Source organism: Eptatretus burgeri, chromosome 8 (genome assembly GCF_056783735.1).
Source record: "Eptatretus burgeri isolate ZD-2024b chromosome 8, Ebu_testis_v1, whole genome shotgun sequence".
In the NCBI taxonomy this organism is placed as follows: Eukaryota; Metazoa; Chordata; class Myxini; order Myxiniformes; family Myxinidae; genus Eptatretus; species Eptatretus burgeri.
In genome coordinates, this window is record NC_140968.1 from 88,003,967 (window position 1) to 88,028,294 (window position 24,328).

At 42.9% G+C, this 24,328-nt stretch overlaps 1 protein-coding gene across 2 annotated transcripts in view; it reads right to left on the reverse strand.

The window, feature by feature from the left end:
- The window catches only part of LOC147022226 (uncharacterized), a 58,965-nt gene that overhangs the window by 13,733 nt on the left and 20,904 nt on the right, over positions 1 to 24,328 (reverse strand). The window contains exons 2-3 of one of the 2 annotated variants that reach the window (XR_015061119.1): positions 17,752 to 17,853; positions 1,812 to 1,907 (exon numbers count right to left, since the gene is read on the reverse strand). The gene's annotated coding sequence lies outside the window, so the exon portion shown is untranslated. The other variant, XM_085892922.1, reaches the window with a different exon arrangement.

Consider the following 24,328-nt stretch of genomic DNA (forward strand, 5'->3'; position numbering starts at 1 on the left):
AATCCACCCCCCCTCTCCCAAGGTTGCTATGGATATATCAAATTGTCCATTTCATTAAGATTAAAATTTACAATCTTAATCAAAGCTCAGGTCAATCGGATGAAAATTGATAATTTTTCAGATTTAAATTGATGATTACGTTTGACCTTGAGTTAACCGTTGACCTTTTGACCTCAAAAAGAGTTGATTTCCCAATTTTATATGCCAATCCTGTTCAGATTTCAAGTCAATCAGCTTTCAATGATGGACTATGCAAATCATTTGCAGATGATTTTAGAAGTTTGACCTTGAGTTGATCTTTGAAATTTTGACCTCAAAAGTAATTGCTTTTCACATTAAGTGATGGACTTTGCAAATCCTGTTCAACTTTCAAGTTAATAGGATGCAAATTGACGATCTTTCAAGTGAAAATTGATGATTTTAGAAGTTTGAACTTGAGTTGACCTTTGACCTTTTGATCTCAAAAACAGTTGATTTCCCAATTCAGTGGAAGCAACCTGCAAATCCTGCTCAAATTTCAAGTCAATCACATGAAAAATAGCGATTTTAGAAATTTGACCTCAAGATGACCTTTGACCTCAAAATCGATCGGCTTCTCAGGTGAGACTACCTCGACAACTTGGTAAAGTTTCATGATGATCGGTTTAGAATTGTGATCTGTAGGCGATTGGCAGACACACAAACAGACAAACAAAATCGACTGACCAATATACTTGAAAAATCTTCGATTTAGTAAGTAACAAACAGACAGAGAGGATGAAAACATAACCTCCTTCACTTTCGGTGGTGGAGGTAATAATCAGAATCACTACAATTTAACACACGGGGAGGGCAATTAACTTGGTGTGTAATTTTGAAGGTGATTGGTTATGCCTGTGCTAATTTGCAATTGCTATTACAAGGAGGTGGACAGTTATCCAACCAAGATATTCTAGTTTTGTATTTTTAATTAATTTTCTGAAATTCCGACAATTTGTTTTTCATTAGGAAGCTGTGGGTTACTATGTGTAAATAAAGGTGGGAAAAGTCTGATTTAATGCAACTTAATTCCAGGCTATAAGGCAACAAAAGGTGAAAAATTTGAACAAAATGGTGTCGACTTTCGAAACAATGTAGAGCATATCACAAAATGTTCTGGATGAATTATGACAACACTTGTTGGATGAGTTGATAAGGTGACAAGAACAAGCCAATTCGATTTTGCTTCAAGTCCAGACACAGATCCGGCCTATCAGTGGGATACAAAACGTAAACTGTTCATCGTGGTGGAGATATGTGTTCTACCGAGTGCCATTCTAGTTCAACTTTTCAATAACCAATTTTGAAACAAAAATGTGGAAATTCACTATTTGGAGCAACTGTAGAAATGAATTGCTTTATCAAAAATGCACAACCACAAGAATCTTAGCTACAACCTCTTGCGCAGATCATATCTCCAGATATCCTCCAATTGCCAGCTGCCGCCTTGGAATTCTCCGCATGGCCAAGTCCTTTCTCTGCCATCCTCAGCTTATAACAATGTACAAAGCCTTCATTCAAAGTGTCAAAAAATATGACTCACCGCTGTCTTATACAGCTGCTTCCCGTCTTGCCCCTCTTTTCTGACTTCAGAAAATAAGACCCCCTCGTTAAAAATGTCGTGTCAGGAAGATCGATCTTAGGCTCGGCTTCTTGCCAATCATTATCAGGTTGTGGCCTTGTTGTTTTATACCGGCTGCTCTGGTATTGCTCCTCCTGTCCCTGCCCCTACTCGCTCTATTCAAGTCTAAACCTAATGGTCTTTCCCATTTTTCATACCCCTCTTTGCTCACCGGTGGACGTTTGGTTGTTATTGTCCGACTGTTTTCCTTATGCTCCATTTTGTCTGTTGATCCATTGCCTCTCTGCTCGTCCGTGAGCCTCAATACCTGAATATATAAAGAGATGAACAACAATGTACGATCAATATTAATTGAATAGATAGCAAAGGTTAAGAGAGAACGTACAGTGAAAAAGTTACATAGAACCAATGTTGCGCATATATTTACTATTCATGAAAAACAGCAGTACAAGCTTTTCTTAATTTTAATGCAGATTCCGTGGGTTAGAATTGTGAGTTTGGTATAATTTCGGGCTTCGGATCTGATTTGCCATTGTTGCCAAAATACATGAAAGAAATTGATTGGCAATTTTTTTTGTTTAATCGCCAAGTTGAGAATTTTGGGGAGAAAATGGGTAAACATCATTACATCTGTCATTTCTGTTAGATTAAGCAAGAAGATTGTCCATTCTGGCTGCCCAAGTGGGGTAACCTTGAGAGTTTCAACGAAGTTGTTGAATGAACATTTACAATCAGGAATTGCTTTTTTTTTTTTTAAAGTTGTTCAACTATGGGCATGCCTTTGCCACTTCTGAGTTACTTTACAGTTTCTCATACATTTACTGCTAACATGCATTTGCCAAAAAAATAATGGCCTTGAATCTTGTAATTGAAGTCTTCCATTCTTATTTTTATGATCTCTTGTATGCTGTTGGTGGGGCGGTACAGTTGCAGATGAGCTCTTCAATAAACTTGATTTCCTGCCGAGAAAAAAAGCAAAAGCTATGATTGCCTGCTCAGTGATCATGACCACACATGTGTTGCAGTCATATGACCACACCGAAAGGGGGTATCCACACTTGCAGAAATGGATCCAGTTGCACCCGGTTTGCAAGTAGTTGGAGTAAAAAGGCGCTTCAACAAAATACAAGCTAAACAGGACTCATGCAATAAAGTTTGAAAATATTTTTTCTCAACAAGAGTGAGGCTCATGAAAAGCAAGGTAAAATTGACAAGGTGATTCTAAGACAACAACAATGCACAACCAGCAGGGAATAATTGAACAGGAAAGGAAGGGAGAGAGAGAGTAGAGGAGGAAGCAATGAAAACAGCAAGTGTATATATATATATATATATATATATATATATATATATATATATATATATATATATATATATATATATATATATATATATATAGATATATATTCAATGTCAAGGCTTGTATAAAAGAGCTAGCACATAGAACGAATAACAAGGGGAGCAGGAGGCAAGAGGGACAGGAGAGGGAAGCAGAAAACAGTGGGGAATAGACACGTGATGCCTGGTGCTGGCTTCATGGTTAGGGTGGTGGGCTTGCGATCCCAGGATCCGCAGTTCAAATCCCCCTCAGCTGTTGAATTAATATCAGGTGGGGTTGACACAGCCTGTCATCCTTCTGAGGTCGGCAAAATGAGTGCCAGCTTGCTGGTATCCTGTGATGGAGTGGAAACCTGTCCAGGATTGTACTCAATAGCCAAGAAGACTACTTTTGCAGCAACAACGCTCTGCACAGAGTATAGTCCCAATGAATGGAATAGACACGTGAGGAGATCTGTGCTCTGTCTGCTATCTGTCCTGCCCATATTTCCACAGGGAGCTCAAGGTCTGCCAGCAACCCCCTTCTGGAGAGACCCAAAGACTCATCTCATCGTGGGAGATACCAATAATCATAAATGCATTGGGTTCCACAGTGTGAAGCCGAGAAAGGTGAAAGGTGTGAGCACCAGCCCTGAGGGGAGAGCAGTACTCCATCAGGCTGTGGATGAAAGCTTTGAACGTGGTCAGGAGCTCAGGTGTGCCAAAGAAGGACTTTGCATGATGGAGGATGCCCAGTCGGCGACTGGCTTTGAAGGTCAGCTTGGAGATGTGGCTTTCCCAGGAAAGATCATGGCAGAGAGTGAGACCCAGAAGTTTGAATGAAAGGACTTCTGCAAGAGGATTGTTGAGAAAGTAGATGGGGGGGGGGAGAGATAGGGGTTCCAGACAGTCCTTTTGGAGACAGTGAGACTATGAGATTTGTCAGAATTGAAAGACATGTTAAACATGTTGGACAACCTTGTGATTTTATCCATATCTGCAGATAGTGAAGAGGCTGGTGCTTGCTGATCTTCTGATGGAAGACAGATGGTACGGCAGAGGGTGGAGTCGTCAGCAAAGAGATAAGGAGGATTTTCCAGAGAGTCAGGGAGATCATTGACGAAAACCAGAAAAAGAACAGGGCCCAGAACATGACCTTGAGGAACTCCAGCCTGGACAGGAAGAGGCGATGACAGAATTCCATTGAGGGCCACACGTTGATTGCAACAGGAGAGGAAGTCTGCGAGCCAAGAGTGGAGATTACCTTGGATACCATAGGAAGAGAGTTGGGTGAGCAGGGCGGGGTGCCATACCATATCAAAAGCATGCGATATGTCTCGGGAGATGGCTCTGATTTCATGTCTGGCATTGAGGACCTCCATCCATTGTAGCAGGAGCAGCAAGTTCAGGGAAGAGTGACCTGATCTGAATTCATATTGGTGATCGGAAATAAAGCCATTGGAGAAGAGGAAGGATTTATTGTCTGAAGTGATGATGGATTACATAACCTTGCTGCTGAGAGGGAGAAGGCTGATTGGTCTGTTGTTGCAAGGATCTGTTTTTGCACCTTTTTATGGAAAGTGGTGATGTTTGCTGTGAGGAAGAGCAGCAGAGCAGAGGGGGAGGGGGGCGAGTCCAGAGAGGAGATGGTAGAATACAGAAAGACCACCGACTTATCTGTCATGAGAGAATGAGAGACCCAAAGACAGCCTCATCGCGGAAGATACCAGGTCAGGTCAGGTATGGGAGCATGTGCCAGAACAGCGTGTCACTGCGTCCACTTTCCGCCGGTACTCCAGGGGCCTCCGTCTGGCCATCCCCCAGGCAGATGCCAGGCCCAGCCCCATCTCCTTGAGATGATGGTCAACCTGCTGCAACCACGAGGCATGTGGTCGGCCCACTGGCCTCCTCCACTCATGAGACTCCCTTGCTGAGAGAATCTGGTGAGCAAGATCAGCATCAGGAAAACGAGCCACATGTCCATACAGCCACAACTGACGCTCACGGACTATGCAGGTAACAAATCTCATCCAAGTTTCTCTCAGCAACCGCTCGTTGGTCACAAAATCCGACCAGCGATAGTCAAGGATTCTCCGAAGAGACCTGGTACCAAAGGAATTAAGTCTCCGTCTCAGATCCTTGGTCAGAGTTCAAGTCTCGCATCCATATAGCAAGACTGGAAGTACCAAGGACCTGAAGACTTGGACTTTCGTCCTCCCGCCCAGGTACCGGCAGCGCCACACCCCATGATCCAGTGAATCCAAGACTCCCCAGGCCCGACCCAGACGTCTATTGACCTCTGACTCGCAGCCAGCAGAGACATGAATATTACTGCCAAGGTAAGTGAATCTCTCCACAACCTCAACATCCTCACCACAAACAGACACAGACAGGACAGCAGCATCCAAGATGTCACCGAAAGCCTGGATCTTAGTTTTGACCCAAGAAACCCGTAATCCCAGCGGCTCCGACTCCTCATTCAGCACCTCGAGGGCCCCCAAAAGGATGTCTAAAGTCTCTGCAAAGATGATGCATCATCTGCAAAACCAAGGTCCGAGATCTTGACATTCCCAAACGATGCACCGCAGCTCGATCTCTCCAACATCCTCCCTAAAATCCAGTCCATACAAGTGCTGAAAAGTGTGGGGGCCAGTACACAATCCTGACGAACTCCAGTAACAACTGGAAATAAGTCAGAGATGGTACCACCACACTTCACAGCACTCTCAGTACCAGAGTAGAGTTCAGAAATCAGATCGATCAGTTTTGGTGGCACCCCACGAAGTCCAAGAATCCTGCAGAGGACATCCCGATTCACTGAATCGAACGCTTTACAGAGATCAACATAGGCTGCAAGCAGCCCCTGCCGAAACTCTCATCTGCGTTCGGTGAGGACACGAAGGGCAAGGATACGGTCAATCGTTGACCTCTTTGTTGTAAAGCCTGACTGCTCTGGACGCTGGTGCTCAAGCAGATGGTGGCGAACCCTATCAAGAATTATCCGAGCAAAAACCTTGCCCGGCACTGAGAGCAGCGTAACCCCTCGGTAGTTGTTGCAGTCTTGGCGATCACCCTTCCCTTTCCAGAGAGGGACAACAAGGCCCCTCTTCCAGTCAGTTGGGATGATGCCTGTGCTCCAGGCAGAGCACAAAACTGCATGCAACGACATGAGTGCAGCATTTCCACCAGCCTTGAGAAGTTCAGCATGGATGCCACAGATCCCTGGAGCTTTGCCCCATTTCAACTGGTTCACCGCAGCCCGTGTTTCCACAAGCGAAGGTGGACCACAGTTGATTCGAGGGTCAGCAACAGGGATTGTAACAGCCTTGACGTCCAACTCGACAGCTGGGGGATCAGCCTGGTACAACCGCTCAAAGTAACCGGCCCAGCGGGCCTTCACTTCAGACTCCTCTGTCAAGAGCCTACCACACTCCGCTCGAACTGCAGTGCTCCGAGGGATGGGCTTGGATGAACGCAATGCGCAAATTCCCCTGTAAGCTGGACAAGAATCACCTGTCCACAGGTGATGCTCTACCCCCTCATAGATTCCTCGCACATAGACCTCCTTGTCCACCCTCAGTGCACGTACAGTTTTACGCCTCAGCTCCCTGAACAGCTCAGCTCTGCCATTCAGCCTGGCCCTGCGACTCTGGTCAATGGTATCCAGTGTCCCTTGAGAGACAAAATTCTTCTTTGCCCTGCGGTGAGCTCCAAGACATCCACTGGCAACATCAAGGACGGTGGTCTTGAAGGCACTCCACAACTTTTCAGGACCCCCCAAAGCACCCAGACCCCCCAAGTGTCCACTCAGCCTGTTCGCAAACTCCTCAGCTACTCTCTCATCCCTGAGCTTGCCAACATCCAGCCTAGGCTGGGATGGTACCATTCTCCAGGATTTAAGGTGCAGCTTTAGAGTTGCTACAACAAGCCTGTGGTCAGTATTGAGGAACTGAGCACTCCGGTAGACCCTACAGTTCTGGATCATCCTCCAACGACCGTCAATGAGGACAATCTCCTTTGCCACACCGCCAGCGTTGGAATACCAAGTCCAGCGATGAGCTTGTGGGCGCTGAAACCATGAACCAGCCACCCTAAGTCCATGACTTCTTGCAAAGTCAAGGAACTTAGTGCTATTCTGGTTCATAGTTCCTGACCCATGGGGACCAACACACACCTCATAACCATCCCTATCAGTTCCAGTCGATGCATTGAAATCCCCTAAGCCTAGAAGTGTATCTCGTCTGGGGCACTGATCAACCACAGACTCGAGTGTGGCGTAGAATGCATCCTTCACGGTGAGATCACTCGCCTCAGTCGGAGCATAAACAGAGACCAGGGAAATGACACCTAAGGAGTGACGAATCCTTAATCTCATAATACGCTCGTTGACCGGTGTTACCTCAATTATCATTGGGGTCAGCTTATTGGACACAGCTACAGCAACTCCTTGAGTACGGTAACCATCAGAGCGACCAGACCAATAGTAGGTGTAACTACCCACCATTATCTCGCCGCAATCCGTTCTCCGAACCTCAGAGAGAGCTGCAATCCCGATGTCCAAACGCTTGAGATCAGATGATAACAGAGACAGGTGATCATCCTCTCCTCGGGATAGGACATTCCAGGCACCCACCCGAAGGGACCGCCTCAGCTTAACAAAAGGAGACCGCCGTCTGGTGGACGACACCTCAGCACCACTCCGACACACTCTCCCGCAATCTGACCCAGGGATGTTACCCCATGGTTTCCCTCTTATCATCAAAGATCGGGGGTCCTGAAGGCTTTTCCCCAATCTCGTCATCCGGTGAGCAGCCCTGCGAAGGGAAGCTGCACAGGAGGTACTCCCACGGAGTGGGTTTTCAGATTTTTTTGCGTTTTTGCATTTTGCGGAATGAAGGGTTTTACGGTGGCCGGAGTGCAAATCCTGCCACCAACCTCCTAATGAAAGTAACCCAACTGCAGGAGGATGTCCGCAGACACAGTTGGGCACTAGATATGGATGGCCGTTGGCTCACAAAGAGCTCCTCCGCCCTTTGACAGGTTTTGTTTTTAATCCTGCTGGGTCTCCATATCCAAACACCCCCCTCACCAGAAAACCTGGTGGGGGAGACGGTTTAGTCGCCGACAACCCAACCATGAAACAGGTTAGTACAGGTTTACATGGTACCTGTAGCAGGTTACAGATCGAACCTGACCTGACACCAGGTCAGGTTGGAGACACCAATCACCCAAATGCCTTGAGTTCCACAGTGTGAATCGGAGAAAGGTGAGAGGCGGGAGCACCAGTCCAGGGGATAGATTTGCTATTTGGTGGGCCCAGGAGAGGTCATTTCTCATGGTGAAGCCAAGAAGTTCAAGAGACCAAACTTCTTCCAGTGTCTCGCCACGGAAATAGACAGGTGGATAAACAGAAATAGAAAACTATCTCTTCATTTATAATAATTTACACACAAAAAACAAATCATCCAAATTATCTTAAAACAACTGTATATCCTTTAACAAAGCAGGTACATGCCCATGAAGCAAAAAACGGGGGTTATCAACCTCCGCCACCGAAGGTGAAGGAGGTTATGTTTTCACCCCTTTCTGTCTGTTTGTCCATCTGTTTGTCTGTGTACAGGATATCTTATAAAGTTTTCAACGGATCTGGATGAAATTTTGTGGACACATTCGGTGTGTGACAAGGACGAACTGATTAGATTTTGGTGAAGATCCGGATCCCGGTCCGAATACGAGAATATTTTAAGTGATTCTTCACCATTGAGAGAGAGAGAGAGAGAGAGAGAGAGAGAGAGAGAGAGAGAGAGAGAGAGAGAGAGAGAGAGAGAGAGAGAGAGAGAGAGAGAGAGAGAGAGAGAGAGAGAGAGAGAGAGAGAGAGAGAGAGAGCGAAACCGATATATTGCACAATATCTCAAAACGTTGTGGACAGGTTTGGAAGAAACTTCGTGGACAGGTTGCGTATCTGACAAGGAATAACTGTTTCGATTTTGGTGAAGATCCGGATCCGACTACAAGAATTTTAAAAGTCATTCTTAACCATTGAGAGATCGGGTTAAAAATGATATATAGGATGATATTTCAAAAAGTTGTGGACGGATTTAGACGAAACTTGGAGAACTGGTTGGGTTTGTGACAAGGAAAAATTGATTCGATTTTGGTGAAGATCCGGATCCGGTTCCAACTAGTATAATTTTTAAAGTGATTCTGATGATGATTCTAACATTCCAATGATGCACCCTCCACAGACTTTAAATGTGAAGGAAAATCACGAGGCTCTCACGGTTCCAGAACGTCGTGACCGATCACACAGTTTTAGTTCAGAATGAAAAAAAAACCCAAATATATTCAACTGGATGTGGCAAAGTGTATGGAAAGGAAAAGGCAGACTGAGACAGAAACATTTTGGTGGGAAAGACAAGAATTCACAAAACCGACTTGACATTATCTCGTTGATTGCATTAATAATGTCACACTTATACGAACATGCACTATGAAATAACTATTCTGAACGATGCCCATTTATCCCCAAAGCCAGATCTGTTACAACATGTTTGATTCTTATAGTATGCATTTTAATGTAAGAAAAGCAAATTTTGTCCTCCGGTTATCAATAAAACAAATCGGCAATTTTTTTTTTCACAAAGTGAAACCGGCATTCATAGTTTTCACAACACAAGCACTGAGTTCGTATTTTATTTTCTGCTATTGGGAATTTTTACATGTTTACAATGTATGTTTGTTGAGAAAGTGGGTAATTGACACAAAATTCAGGGAATTAAGAGAGATGAAGCAGGATAGGAGAATGGAAGGAAGACAAGGCGTGAGAGAAAAGGGAAATATTGCTTAAAGGCCAGAGGGTAAGTTTAGAAGAGAAATGTGCAGATGTGGTGCTGGTATGGAGGAATAAATACTGGAAGGGGAGAAGCCTTTTTGACATAAAAATACATGGCCCTCTGGTTCAATATTGGTTGAACAGCAGCTACATTGATCCTGCATGCAGACCTATCCATACATACATACATACATACATACATCCATACATCCATACATCCATACATCCATACATCCATACATCCATACATCCATACATCCATTGGAAGCATTCTTACCGGGTGTTTGAGGGCAAGGCTTGAGGCTTGAGGCCAACCAGTTCCCCTTGGTGTACGATTGTTTTATTTGTTTTTTCTCTCCATTAACTTCAATTTCTATCTTCCCCACTTTCCTTACGTCCCCCATTTCTCCCAACTAATCTCTCTATTTCTTATCATAAAAAACCCCCACCTTTCTCCTGATTCTGCTTCTTCTTCATCGCCTATTCTTCTTCCTCCTCTTCTTCTTCTTCCTCGATTTTTTCTACAACACTTCCATGACCTAATCTGTTGAAAACTCTCTCAAACATTAACAATAATAACAAAAACGATATCTTATAATGCTTCCTCTTCCTCTCTCACATATGTGGTACTCTTTACTGTTTCAAAATGTACTACTCTTCGGCTATTTTAACAGACTGCTCTCATTTCGACCTCTCCTTCGTTCCTTGCCAAAAAAATCCAACTGTTGCAGCGTTTCTTCTCTCCATTCTCTGAATTTGCCTTTATTGCATCCATCAAGAAATGTGTTGAATCGCATCTCTGACCTAAAACTTTAAAAAACCGCAGTTTGCTATGAATGGTCGCTTTCCATCAACCATTCTTTTTTTTCCAACTTCAGTGCCAACTCACCCCTCTCACCCCTCACTCTCACTCTCAAAGCAACCATCCCACGCTTCTCCCTCCAAGCCTTCCTCTCACCTATCTCAAAAATTCCCCCCTCACCTTTGTCCTACCTTTCATCCCCCTCACTCATCCTCAAAGTTGCCCCCCTCTCTCATCCACAAAGCTGCCTCCTTCCACTGCCCTCTCACCTCCATCTCTTCACTCCACCTCCTCAAATCCTCAACTGCCTTCTTCCCCCTCTCTTGTCTCCCCTCTCCCCCAGCACCACAGAGCCTTTTCTCCTCCTCATTCGGCCCCCTCCCCAAGCTATTCTGCAATCCCCCACACTCTTTCAACAACCCTCCTTACCCCCCTCATCCCTTGTCCTACCTTCCCCCTCCCCCTACCCCCTGCACCCAAAGCCTCCTCCCCTCCCTCTTCATTAAAAGTGTGGCCTCAAATATCCGGGGCCTTCGCTCAAACCTTTCAGATCTTTCCATACAGGTTGCCACTGACAAACCAGACATAATCTGCCTAACAGAAACTTTCCTCCCCTAAGATGTGTCTGACTCCCAAGTATCTCTCCCTGGTTACTCCCTCCTCCGGTATGACAGACCTGATCCTCGCCCTGGTGGAGGAGTTGCTCTCTTCATCAAAGACTCTTTTCCTCACTCTCCATGCACTGCTCTCACTCCCCCACACCCCCAGGAATACCTCTGGCTACGGCTTCCCCTCCACTCCCACCTCATGTTTATATGTGTACTGCACCGTCCACCTAACAGTGATGACTCCATCTACACCTCACTATCCAAAAACATGGACCAACTTCTATCTTCTCATCCAAACTCTCTCTTCCTCTTATGTGGCGACTTCAATTGTCATCATGCCAGTTTGCTAGGTGTGGGTACCTCTCTCACCTGTCATGGCACCTCAGCAAAAGCTTTCTGCGACTCATTAGGACTGACTCAATCGGTCAACTTCCGGACCCGGACCTCAACCAATGGTACCCCATCTCTTCTGGATCTGATTTTGACAAATTTCCCTGACAATATCCGCTGCTCTTTTTCCGCTCCAATCGGTTCTTCTGACCACGTCCTTGTCAAAGTGGACATCTCTCTGGCTATTATCAGAGAACCACCTCACCGCCGTCGAGTCTGGCATTTCACTCAAGCCGACTGGCAGGGTCTCCAAGCAGCCATCAAACTTCCAGACTGGTCTCCTATCGCTACTTTCTCCAACATCAACTCATCCTGGGAATTCTTCCAAAGAAACTTGCTCTCCCTCATGCACAGATTTATCCCCTCTCGTGTTCAGTTGTCCTACCCTTCCTCCTGCCCTTGGTTTACTGAAGCTTGTGGTGAGGCAGTTGTCCTGAAACAACTTGCCTTTGCTTCATGGAAAGCAAACCCAACTGAGGGCAATCTCAGTTCCTTCCACAAAGCTCGGAACAAGTGTGTATCTACCCTCAGGAGAGCTAGAAAACAACATCTTTCTCATCTCAAGTCTGAACTCTCAAACCTCTCTCCCTCCTCAAAATCCTGGTGGCATCTAATCAAATCTGTTTCTGGTGTATGTTCCCCCTCCATCCCCTCCCTTACCTCAAATGGCCGCACTGCTGATACCACACGTCAAAAGGCTGAATGTCTAAACTCGGTGTTTGCAGCGAAATCTTGTGCCCAAAACCCATCACTTTCTCTACCCACTTTATGCAGTCGCACCCAACTGTCCCTGGACTGTGTGTCCTTTTCTCCTGACAAGGTGGAGAGCTTGCTGTCAAACCTCGACTCAGATTCTGCAACCGGTCCAGACGGCATCAGCCCACATGTCCTCAAAGCCTGCTCTTCTGCTCTTGCTCACCCTCTCTCTGTTCTATTCACCCTCATTTGCTCAAGGTCATCTGCCATCTGCTTGGAAATCTGCAAACATCACTGCCTTGCATAAAAAAGGGTGCAAAAATAGATCCCTGCAACTACAGACCAATCAGCCTTCTCCCAATCATCAATTAGGTTATGGAATCCATCATCGCTTCAGACATCAAATCCTTCCTCTTATGCAATGGCTTGATTTCTGATCATCAATTTGGTTTCAGACCAGGTCACTCCACCCTGGATATGCTGCTTCTGCTCTCCCAACAATGGATGGAGGTCCTCAATGCCAGACAGGAAATCCAAGCCGTATCACTGGACATATCACGTGCTTTTGACACAGTCTGGCACCCTGCACTTCTCACCAAACTCTCTTCCCATAGTATCCAAGGCCATCTCCACTCATGGCTCGCAGACTTCCTCTCCTGTCGCAGTCAACGTGTGGCCCTAAATGGAGTTCTTTCATCCCCTCTTCCTGTTCAGGCTGGAGTTCCTCAAAGTAGCGTTCTGGGCCCTGTTCTTTTTCTGGTTTTCATCAATGATCTCTCCGACTCTCTGGAAAATCCTCTATATCTCTTTGCTGATGACTCCACCCTCTACGATACCATCGTTCATCTCTCAGACTGGCAAGCAGCAGCTTCTTCGCTCACTGCAGATCTGGATGAAATCACAAACTGGTCCAACACGTGGAACATGTCTTTCAATCCGGACAAATCTCACACTCTCACTATGTCTCTTCAAAAAGACCGTTTAGAAAACCCCCCCATCCACTTTCTCAACAATCCTCTGGAAGAAGTCCTTTCCTTCAAGCTTCTGGGTCTCACTATCTGCCATGACCTTTCCTGGGAAAGCTACATTTCAAACCTCGCCTCCAAAGTCTCTGCGACTCATTGGGACTGACTCAATCGGTCAACTTCCCGACCCGGATCTCAACCAATGGTACTCCATCTCTTCTGGATCTGATTTTGACAAATTTCCCTGACAATATCTGCTGCTCTTCCTTCGCTCCAATTGGTTCTTCTGACCACGTCCTTGTCAAAGTGGACATCTCTCTGGCTGTTATCAGAGAACCACCTCACCGCCGTCGAGTCTGGCATTTCACTCAAGCTTCTAGGTCTCACTATCTGCCATGACCTTTCCTGGGAAAGTCACATTTCCAACCTCGCCTCAAAAGCCAGTCGCCGACTGGGAATCCTCCGTCGTGCTCAGTCCTTCCTCGGCCCTCTTGAGCTCCTGACCACTTACAAGCTTTTGTCCATAGCCTGATGGAGTACTGCTCTCCCCTCTGGGCTGGTGCTCCTGCCTCCCACCGTTCTCGGCTTCAAGCTGTAGAAACCAGGGCATTTCGGATCATCGGCATCTCCTGCAATGAGGCTGAGTCATTGGGCCTCTCACTCAATCACCGCAGGTTGGTCGGTGGTCTTTCTGTCTTCTACCCGTCTCCTCTCCAGCCTTGCCCCCCCTGCTCTCTCTGCGATTTGTCCCCACCACATTTCCACAGGGCGCTCAAGGTCAGCCAACAACGCCCTTCTGGTAAAACTACCAAAATCACGAATCACTGCTCACCTTCACTCTTTCATTCCTCTTTTTCCCCACCTTTGGAATAAACTCCCTCACTCTATTCATTCCCATTCTTCCCTCCAGGCCTTCAAAACAGCTGTTCACCACCACCTCTTATCATCCCCCATCCAAATCCTCGAACTTTTCTACCGCCGATAATCCACCCAAGCCCACTTCCTTCAAATTCCCTGCTTTCCTTCCTGAAAGTCCCTGTAATGTCCATCTTCTATTCCCCATGTTTCCCGTACCATCCCTCTCCCTTCCACAGATCTCCTCATGTGTCTGTTCCCAACTGTTTTGTCCCTCCCACTCCCGCCCCTCTTGTCTCATGCCCCCCATTGTTGTGCGTTGTGTGTAAGCTCGCACATGAGCCTCGACAAGGTATACAAAGAAAAAATTCTCTGTGCAGAGTGTTGGTGCTGCCGAAGCAGTCTCCTTGGCTATTTTGCACAATCCTGGACAGGTTGCCACTCCGACACAGGATACCAGCAAGCTGGCACTCATTTAGCTGACCTCAGATGGGTGACAGGCAGAGTCAACCCTACCTGTTGTTAATTCAACAGCCGAGGGGGATTTGAAAGCTGTTAGGGTTAGGGTTAACCATTAAGCCAACACCAGACATTCGCAGACCTATGATGGTAAGAAAGTAGATTATGGCTGTGCAAGTGAAAGCTTGGGCTGAGATATATACAGAAATATATATATATATATATATATATATATATATATATATATATATATATATATATATATATATATATATATATCTTCTTCTTTCGGCTGCTCCCGTTCGGGGTCGCCACAGCGGATTATCCGTAGTGATCCGCATACTGATTTGGCACAGGTTTTACGCCGGATGCCCTTCCTTGACGCAACCCTGGTCGCCTCTTATGACACAGAGATAAGAATTGGGTTTCGCCATGATTCCGGGCTGCCCTACACCCTCTCATAGCGTGGCCCAGTACAGAGCCCCCATCCTCAAGTGATCCTCCAACCCAAGCCTCCGAGTTGCCGGATTACAGGCGCATGCCACTACGCCCGGTCATATATATATATATATATATATATATAAATATATATATATATATATATATATATATATATATATATATATATATATATATATATATATATATATATATATATATATATATATATATATATATATATATATATATATATATATATATATGTCTGGTGTTGGCTTCGTGGTAAGGGTGACGGCTTGGGATCCTCGGGTCCTGAGTTCAAGCCCCGTTGGCCACTGAATAAAAAATACACCAGGCGGTTGACTCAGCCTGTCATCCTTCTGAGGTCGGCAAAATGAGTAACAGTCGACTGGTAAGAGGGGCACTGCATCAGTGGCATTGCCACGCCCCAACCAATGATGCAACCAGCAGCCACAGGCTGCAATCGATATATATATATATATATATATATATATATATATATATATATATATATATATATATATATATATATATATATACACACATATAAACAATATATATAAACAATATATATAAACAATATATATATATATATATATATATATATATATTCATTTCTATATCTCTATCTATATCTATTCATTGTTATGATTATGGGGTTAGATAAACCGATTTAATAGTTCAGATAGGATTGTATAGGGTCGTGATCAATTGGACCCACGCAATGCACTTCATCCCGTGAACCCATTAGACATGAGGGGAAGGTTTGACTGCATGAAGACTAATGCCATAACTGCTTGGGGATCACTGCATGTTGGGTGCCATTGCCTTGGAGGCATGCAGTTTTGCAGAAATGCAACAATATATATATATATATATATATATATATATATATATATATATATATATATATATATATATATATATATATATATATATATATATATATATATATATATATATATATATATATATATATATATATATATATATTAGGGTGGTCCAAAAAAGTCGAAAAAAATAGAATGTTGCTCCACAAGCTTAAAATTATTCTTATATGATCCATTAACGCGCATAATTTTTTTTAGCTTGATCGGAGGTGATTTCGAGGTCGCTCCATACGACGACTTTGTCTCATGACTTGAATAAATTAGGGTATGGTCAGGTACGATTACGGGTACTTCTGGATGTCGAATGTGGAAATGGCGTGCATTTTCGAACTCCATGGGGTCGATTTACTCTAAGAAATGACTGCACCGACATTGAATTCACTACCATTTCGAAAATATGACCTAAAACAAGATTTATCATTACTTGAGTTGAGTCACTAATCCTTCTCATTTCGATATTTTCATATCTATAATTAATTTGTGGTGCGTCTAAACATTTCTTAGAGTAAATCGACCCCACTGAGTTCGAAAATGCAGTCCATTTTCACCTAGGAAGTTCAGAAGTGTACAGATTCGCATCTCACCATACCCTAAAATTTAATATAATAATAACTAAATAAATAACTAACATATTTTTTGTGAATCATTGAATCTAAAACACTGGATGTTGGACCTGCTAGAAATAAGTTCAGGCGGGAGTGGAGACAGCAATAGAGGCGGAGATGATAGTGGTATTTGGTAAATGAGACGAAATATTCTAAGAGTTTGTAATTCCATTGATTGAAAAATTAGGGTATGGTGAGATGCGAATCCGTACACTTCTGAACTTCCTCGGTGAAAATGGACTGCATTTTCGAACTCAGTGGGGTCGATTTTCAATAAGAAATGTTTAGACGGACAACAAATTAATTATAGATTCGAAAATATTGAAATGAGTAAGATTAGTTACTCAACTCCAGTCATGATAAATCTTGTTTTAGGTCATATTTTCGAAATGGTGGTGAATTCAATGTCGGTGCAGTCATTTCTTAGAGTCAATCGACCCCATAGAGTTCGAAAATGCACTCCATTTCCACCTCGGACATCCAGAAGTACCTGTAATCGTACCTGACCATACCCTAATTTAACCAACTCATGAAACTAAAAGTCGTCATATGGAGCGACCTCTATATCACCTCCGATCAACTTCACTTTTTTTATTCGCGTTATTGAATCATAGTGGAATAATTTAAGGCTTGTGGAGATGTCTGAATTATTATTATTTTTTTTGCTGTTTTTGGACCACCCTAATATATTTATATATATATATATACATATATAATATATACATATATAATATATACATATAATATATATATATATATATATATATATATATACATATATATATATATATATATATATATATATATATATATATATATATATATATATATATATATATATATATATATATATATATATATATATATATATACATACATATATACATATACATATACATACATATATACATATACATATACATACATATATACATATACATATACATACATATATACATATATACATATACATACATATATATACATACATATATGCATATATTTTTATTATTTATTTATATATTTTGCTTTTCTGGTAAAATATTGGCTGCTAATGTTTTTATTATCTTTATAAGGAGCCGTTATTGCACGGTGCAAATGTGAAGTGAAAATACAAAACTCTGCAAAACAATTTTACCTCCAAGAAGATGCTGCATCATAAAATACAAAGAGTGTCAGCTTCACAACACAAATAATCAAACAAAATCAATGAAATCTTTAATCGTGTGACAATACATTTGCAAGACTGCAGCTCTGCCTTATTGGAACCTGATACAGTTGAGTGATCGCTGGCAGATGAGGAGTTGCGTCAAGCCGTGCTTTTCTCTCCTTCATTCCATCACCGTTGTACGGATATTTGCACCTTCATCCCTGCGATAAATGCATTCCTTATGCTTTTCCATTCATCCTTAAAGATTTGTGCATTGAGCAGCAAGGCTGTATCACAAGGATAGAATGCAAATGTAATCAAAGGTTATTCTCATTTTGGACTTATATGGTTACACAACAAATAGCATGCACCGACATCAGGAGCTGTACAAGTGAGATGTGTTGAAACTAAAAAAAATGTCAAAACCAGGGAAACTCTCGGCATAGCACAGTTGAATAATAATTTGGAAAACACGTCGTGTGGCCTCTGGCACCTGTAAGTTATGTTGCGTCAAACTGTTGACTATTTATTTCTCAAATCCAACGTTGCTAGCTTATGGATGAGTGGAGGAACATATTTTGCACTAAAGGTAAGGTTAGAATAAAGGTTAGTAATGGAATTGCCTCTGTTTTGCTTGTTACTTCAAGGGGAATTATGAAAGCTGTAAGGCATTGCACTATAGTTTGTGCTCGGAGAGATGACAATCGTAATCTTTTTGTTCAACTTGATGCATTTTTCATTTTTAAATTCTCTGGCCTGTGCTTTACAGCAGTCCTACATAAAGCAATTTTCAGCAGCTCAAAGGCTGATTTGCTGGAGTTGCACAGGTATAATAATAATAATAATAATAATAACAATAATAATAATCTCCAGGGTGTCCCAAAAGTGTCCATACATAGGGAAAATTAACACTTTCAGCAAAATGTCTCTTGAAATTATTCATATATAGCTTATATCTTCTTTTTTTTCAGATTCCCTTCAGGAATGCCTTTGTCAAAAGAAGAACGTATTGAAATCATTCTCATGGCTGGTTCGGGAAGCTGTCGCAAGGTTGCATTCGACTTTAACAGGAAACATGGCAAGCACATCACACACGACAAGATTCAGAACATGGATCATTTAAAGGAACGCATTCGAAGTGGAATTACTTGCATAATGCCAGATGTGTTGACACGAGTTCACCATGAGTGGGAGAGACGACTTCGTGTGTGTTTACAAAGAAATGGCAATCATGCAGAGAACGTTTTGTAAATAAAGTTACATTTTGCTAAAAGTGTAGATTTTCCTTGTGTATGAAGACTTTTGGGACACCCTGTATATATAATGGAGCAAGTGTAGGTGTGTGTGTATCATCTACTCCTCCAAGAGGATATTCCATCTCAAAAATGAATTCCATTACACAGTTTCTCAGGGCTGGCAGGGTGGCCGAGATGTACACACACTCACCTCTAAGTTGTCGAGCCAGCGTCTGAATCCCGACCCAGCTATAAACAGTCATCCAGGTGTTTCAGAGGCAGAGTGATTCATCAATGTTTGTGCCATCCCTGGGACAGACGTTAAACTAGTATCCAGTCTACCAGCATTCGCTGATGGACGTGAAAGATCACAAGGTGTTCTTCATGAAAAGTAAGCGAGTTATCACTGAGACCATGGCCAAATTACAAGCATTTACATTAGCAGCACAGACGTGCCCTCAGCCAATGATGCTACCCCTTCACTTGTGCTGCATATGAACGAAGAACAGTTTCTCAGCAATTAATTATATATCTACTGCTCTCTTTCCAGGAATTGTTGAATGTATTTTCAATCAGCATCACTGAAGCAGCCTGGTGGTGGCTTAGTGGTTTGGGTGGCTGGCTTGAGATATTGGGGTCCTGAGTTCAAGCCCTGTTGGCTGCTGAATTAACACCAATTGGGGTTGACTTCAGCTGTCATCGTTCTGAGGTTGGTGAAATGAGTATCAGCCGACTGTTATAGTGGCACAGCTGTGCTCCAACAAAATGATAGCTACCCAGCAGTCAAGCTGCCATATACAAGGAGAAGAAGAAGAAGACGAAGAATTGTTGAAGAGCTAATCTGTTATGATTTGACAATACTCTAGTCAGGAGGTATCATTGTGGCTTATTTTTACTCCCCCCCCCCCGATTTATACTCTTCTTTTTGTTCAATACCAGTGAAGAACCCGTTGTTAGAGCTGCGTTAAATACCCCCACAATTACAGATGAGGTGACCTATAATCCCCACCTCCACCAGGAGTGGCACTATATGATGCATATTTACATATACATAATTGGGAGGTTTCCCCCACCCTCAACCCATGGGACTATGAATTTTTTCATCCTCAAAACCTTTCCTGGGTGCACCTTGAGTACAAGCACTAGTTTTCAACTCATTCAGGAGTCCAATGGTTTTTCATAACACAAATATTAACGAGGAAGCATCTCAAAATGCAAAGCCCGTCGGTGTCCACTTTGTACTCGAAATAAACTTGATGAAAACGACAGTAAAAAAAATTGTACATTTTATTAATTTGTGTTCTCCATATTCTCATAATAAAGGTTTGTTGAAGATTTGATGACAAAAGCGGAATTATTAGGAAAAAATTTGTGGCCTGGACAGACACACTGGAGTTCAATGGTCAATATATAAATATGGAAGCGATAAAAAAGGGACGTCTCATGCTTGATGCGCTGCGGCGGGGCTAATAAGGGCTATTTATAGTCACTGACTTTGCCCTTTCAGATTTTGTCACCATTTTAATTATTTTCTCCATATTCTCAGAATAAAGATTTGGTGGAAATATGATGACAAAATCTCAAATGGTAAAAAAGTTATGGCCTGGACAACACACACACACACACACACACACACACACACACACACACACACACACACACACACACACACACACACACACACACACACACACACACACACACTCACACTCACACTCACACACACGCACACACATACACACACACACACACACACACACACACACACACACACGCATACACACACACACACACACGCAAAACCTGGTCTACCGCTATGTGAGGGGGGGCGGGGGGGTGGATGGGCTAATAACCAGGAACAATCATTAAAATGTCATGCAGTTCAGGAGTGCACATAAGTCAAACAAACAAGCAAACCAACAAAAAACACACAAACAAACAAACACTTCTCAATTTATAGTAGGATAACATTCTTGTATTTGTCAAGTAGAAATCTCCTGATGTAGTTTATAATTTTTAGTTTTTTGATTTTTTTTTGAAGAAATGGCATAGACTCGTATGTATTAAACTGGAGAGTTCATCGAACAGGAAATCCCGCGCAGTGTTCAAATATAGACATGAGGTATTGCCCATCGCAGGCGTTACATTCTTGAAAATCCTCATGAACAGCAAATCCACAAACTTAGGGGCTAATGGGGAAAATAGGGTGAGGTACTTCAACTTTAAAATTTGTCCAAACTGTACCCTTAATTAACATGTTTGTGCATTGTTTATGTGCTTTTAATTTTCATGAATAAAAGTGTTAGTAAAAACATAAAATAAAGTATTATTTTCCTGTATTAATAAGCACATAAAATTAAGTTTATTTTTGTGAATTATTATTATTATTATTATTATTATTATTATTTTGTACGCAGCCTGTGACTGCTGGTTGCATCATTGCTGGGAGTGCAGCTGAACCACTGATGGAGTGTCCCGTTTTCAGCAAGCTGGTACTCATTTTGCTGATCTTGGAAGGATGACAGGCTGAGGCAACCCACCTTTGTGTACACCATTCATGACAAGACAGGGACTCAAACTCAAGACCCGAAGATCTTAAGCCAGGCAACTTAACCATGCAGCCAACAACAAGGGTCTATGAAGAACATGAAATAAAGTTTATTTTTTTCAGTTATTAAGATCATTATATTTACCTTGAGTAATAATGATGATAAACTTGATCCAATAATGTGATCACGATATAAATGATGGCGACGATAAAGACGAGTTGATGGAGTTTGATTATAATGTTAACGCTTGGTTTGATTTGATTTTGTTCAACTTCTTTGTTGTTGTAAATGTTCGGTAAAATGAATGTATAATGGACATATTTTGTAATTATTTTTGTGTTGAATTATTGGAGATTCTACTTATATTTTAATTTGACTCTATAGTCTATATATTGATAATAAGTAGCAATTAAGTGACGTTTTACTTATTACATGAATTTGTATGCACAATTCAGATTTTAAAAATATGTTTTTATACTCTGCCTGTTTATTTTATGTAACCATGTGCAATTCGGATTATTGCCACGATACATTGGAAGAAATAAAACCATTGGTTGATTTAATTTGATATATCGATATATTGCATGGTTATTGGTAGTATTATGAAGGTGAGTTGTTTTGTACAGTCTTCAAGTATGTAATTCAATCTCACTAAAGGTTTTAAAAGGTTTAAAGACATATAAATAAGAAATATCTGGGTTTTACCACCATTTTCCCAGCAGCTATGACACCACCCTATCTGACAAGTTGCATTAGTTTTTTTTGTGAATGTTATTTTTATGCCCTTTGTAACATCCATAAAACAGTAAGTTGCCTGTTGGAATGATTTTCCATTTTATTTGACTCTCGGGCAGGCAGAGAGAGTAAAAATGTTATCTCACTCCTCCCTGTGGATGTGTGGGCTGGATGAATTCTAAGCCGAGGTACGTTAAAATGACAGACTTGTCATTTTATTTCCGATTTGTGTTAAAAATATACCATTTGATTTAAATATTGTTGTGGTTCTGTAAAACCACTTGCCTCCAAGGCAATGGCAAACGCCATACAGTGATCCCAAGGCAGTTATTTCAATAGTTTGTGTATTAGTCCTTTCCATATGTCTCGTGAGTAAAGGGGAAAGAAGCATTGCATGGGACTCTTTCAGTTAGACGTCTTATACTTCTTTAACCTTCAATATTTGCATTATTCAACCCCCTTTCTCTCACACGAAACACACAAGCAAGCACGCACACAAATCAGTCAAGACGACAAGGAAATTATGCACAGGAGGAGGCCATTCGGCCAATCATACCTGCACCACACCAATACCAGATTTAATAAATCCGTCAATACCCACTCCCTTCGTGTGGAGCCTTTTGGCTGCTACACTGGTACTCATTTCACCAACCTGAGAAGGAGGACAGGCTGAGACAACCCCCTGGTGTTAATTCAATGGAAACCAGGGCTTGAACTCAGGACCCGAGGATCCCAAGCCACCAGCTTAACCACTAAGCCAAACACAAGGTTTATAATTGGCACAACAATTTTCCATTAAAAATTGCACGCCAATTCTCAACCGCAATTTCGACTCAGACCTTCATTCCTCTCACCAAACTATACCATACTCACCACAACCACGTCATACGATGACTAAAAATCCCCGTAAGAACCCACGTATACATTTTCCATTACAAACGTGACCATTATTCACAACCTCGTAACAAGGCATTTCCACCTCTTCCCCACAATGTACTGATACTTCTGTAAAAACGCCACAACGTGCCCCTGATACTCCACAACCTCCTCAACTGCCACATGATAATCAAACACTTACCACAGCCTCAGAAGACATGGATGAGATGTAGGTCGGGTTATTTTGGGGCATAACTTGAAGCGCAAACGTGCGCTGGAGCTCTTTTAAGGACCTAGGGGGTCAGGTCAGGTCAGGTATGGGAGCATGTGGCAGAATAGCGTGTTGCTGCGTCCACTTTCCGCCGGTACTCCAGGGGCCTTCGTCTGGCCTTCCCCCAGGCAGATGCCATGCCCATCCCCATCTCCTTGAGATGCTGGTCAACCTGCTGCAACCACGAGGCACGTGGTCGGCCCATTGGCCTCCTCCACTCATGAGACTCCCTTGTTGAGAGAATCTGGTGAGCAGGATCAGCGTCAGGAAAACGAGCCACATGTCCATACAGCCGCAACTGATGCTCACAGACCATGCAGGTAACAAATCTCATCCGAGTCTCTCTCAGCAACCGCTCGTTGGACACAAAATGTGACCAGCGATAGCCAAGGATTCTCCGAAGAGACCTGGTACCAAAGAAATTAAGTTTCTGTCTCAGATCCTTGGTCAAAGTCCAAGTCTCACATCCATACAGCAAGACTGGAAGCACCAAGGACCTGAAGACTCAGACTTTCGTCCTCCCGCACAGGTACCGGCAGCGCCACACCCCATGATCCAGTGAATCCACGACTCTCCAGGCCCGACCCAGACGTCCATTGACCTCTGACTCACAGCCAGCAGAGACATGAATATCACTGCCAAGGTAAGTGAATCTCTCCACGACCTCAACATCCTCACCACAAACAGACACAGACAGGACAGCAGTATCCAAGATGTCATTGAAAGCCTGGATCTTAGTTTTGACCCAAGAAACCCGTAATCCCAACGGATCCGACTCCTCATTCAGCACCTCGAGGGCCCCCAAAAGGATATCCAAAGTCTCTGCAAAGTTGACTGCATCATCTGCAAAATCAAGGTCCGAGATTTTGACATTCCCAAACGATGCACCACAGCTTGATCTTTCTGACATGCTCCCTAAAATCCAGTCCAGACAAGTGCTGAAAAGTGTGGGGGCCAGTACAAACCACTGAGGAACTCCAGTAACAACTGGAAATAAGTCAGAGATGGTATCACCACACTTCACAGCACT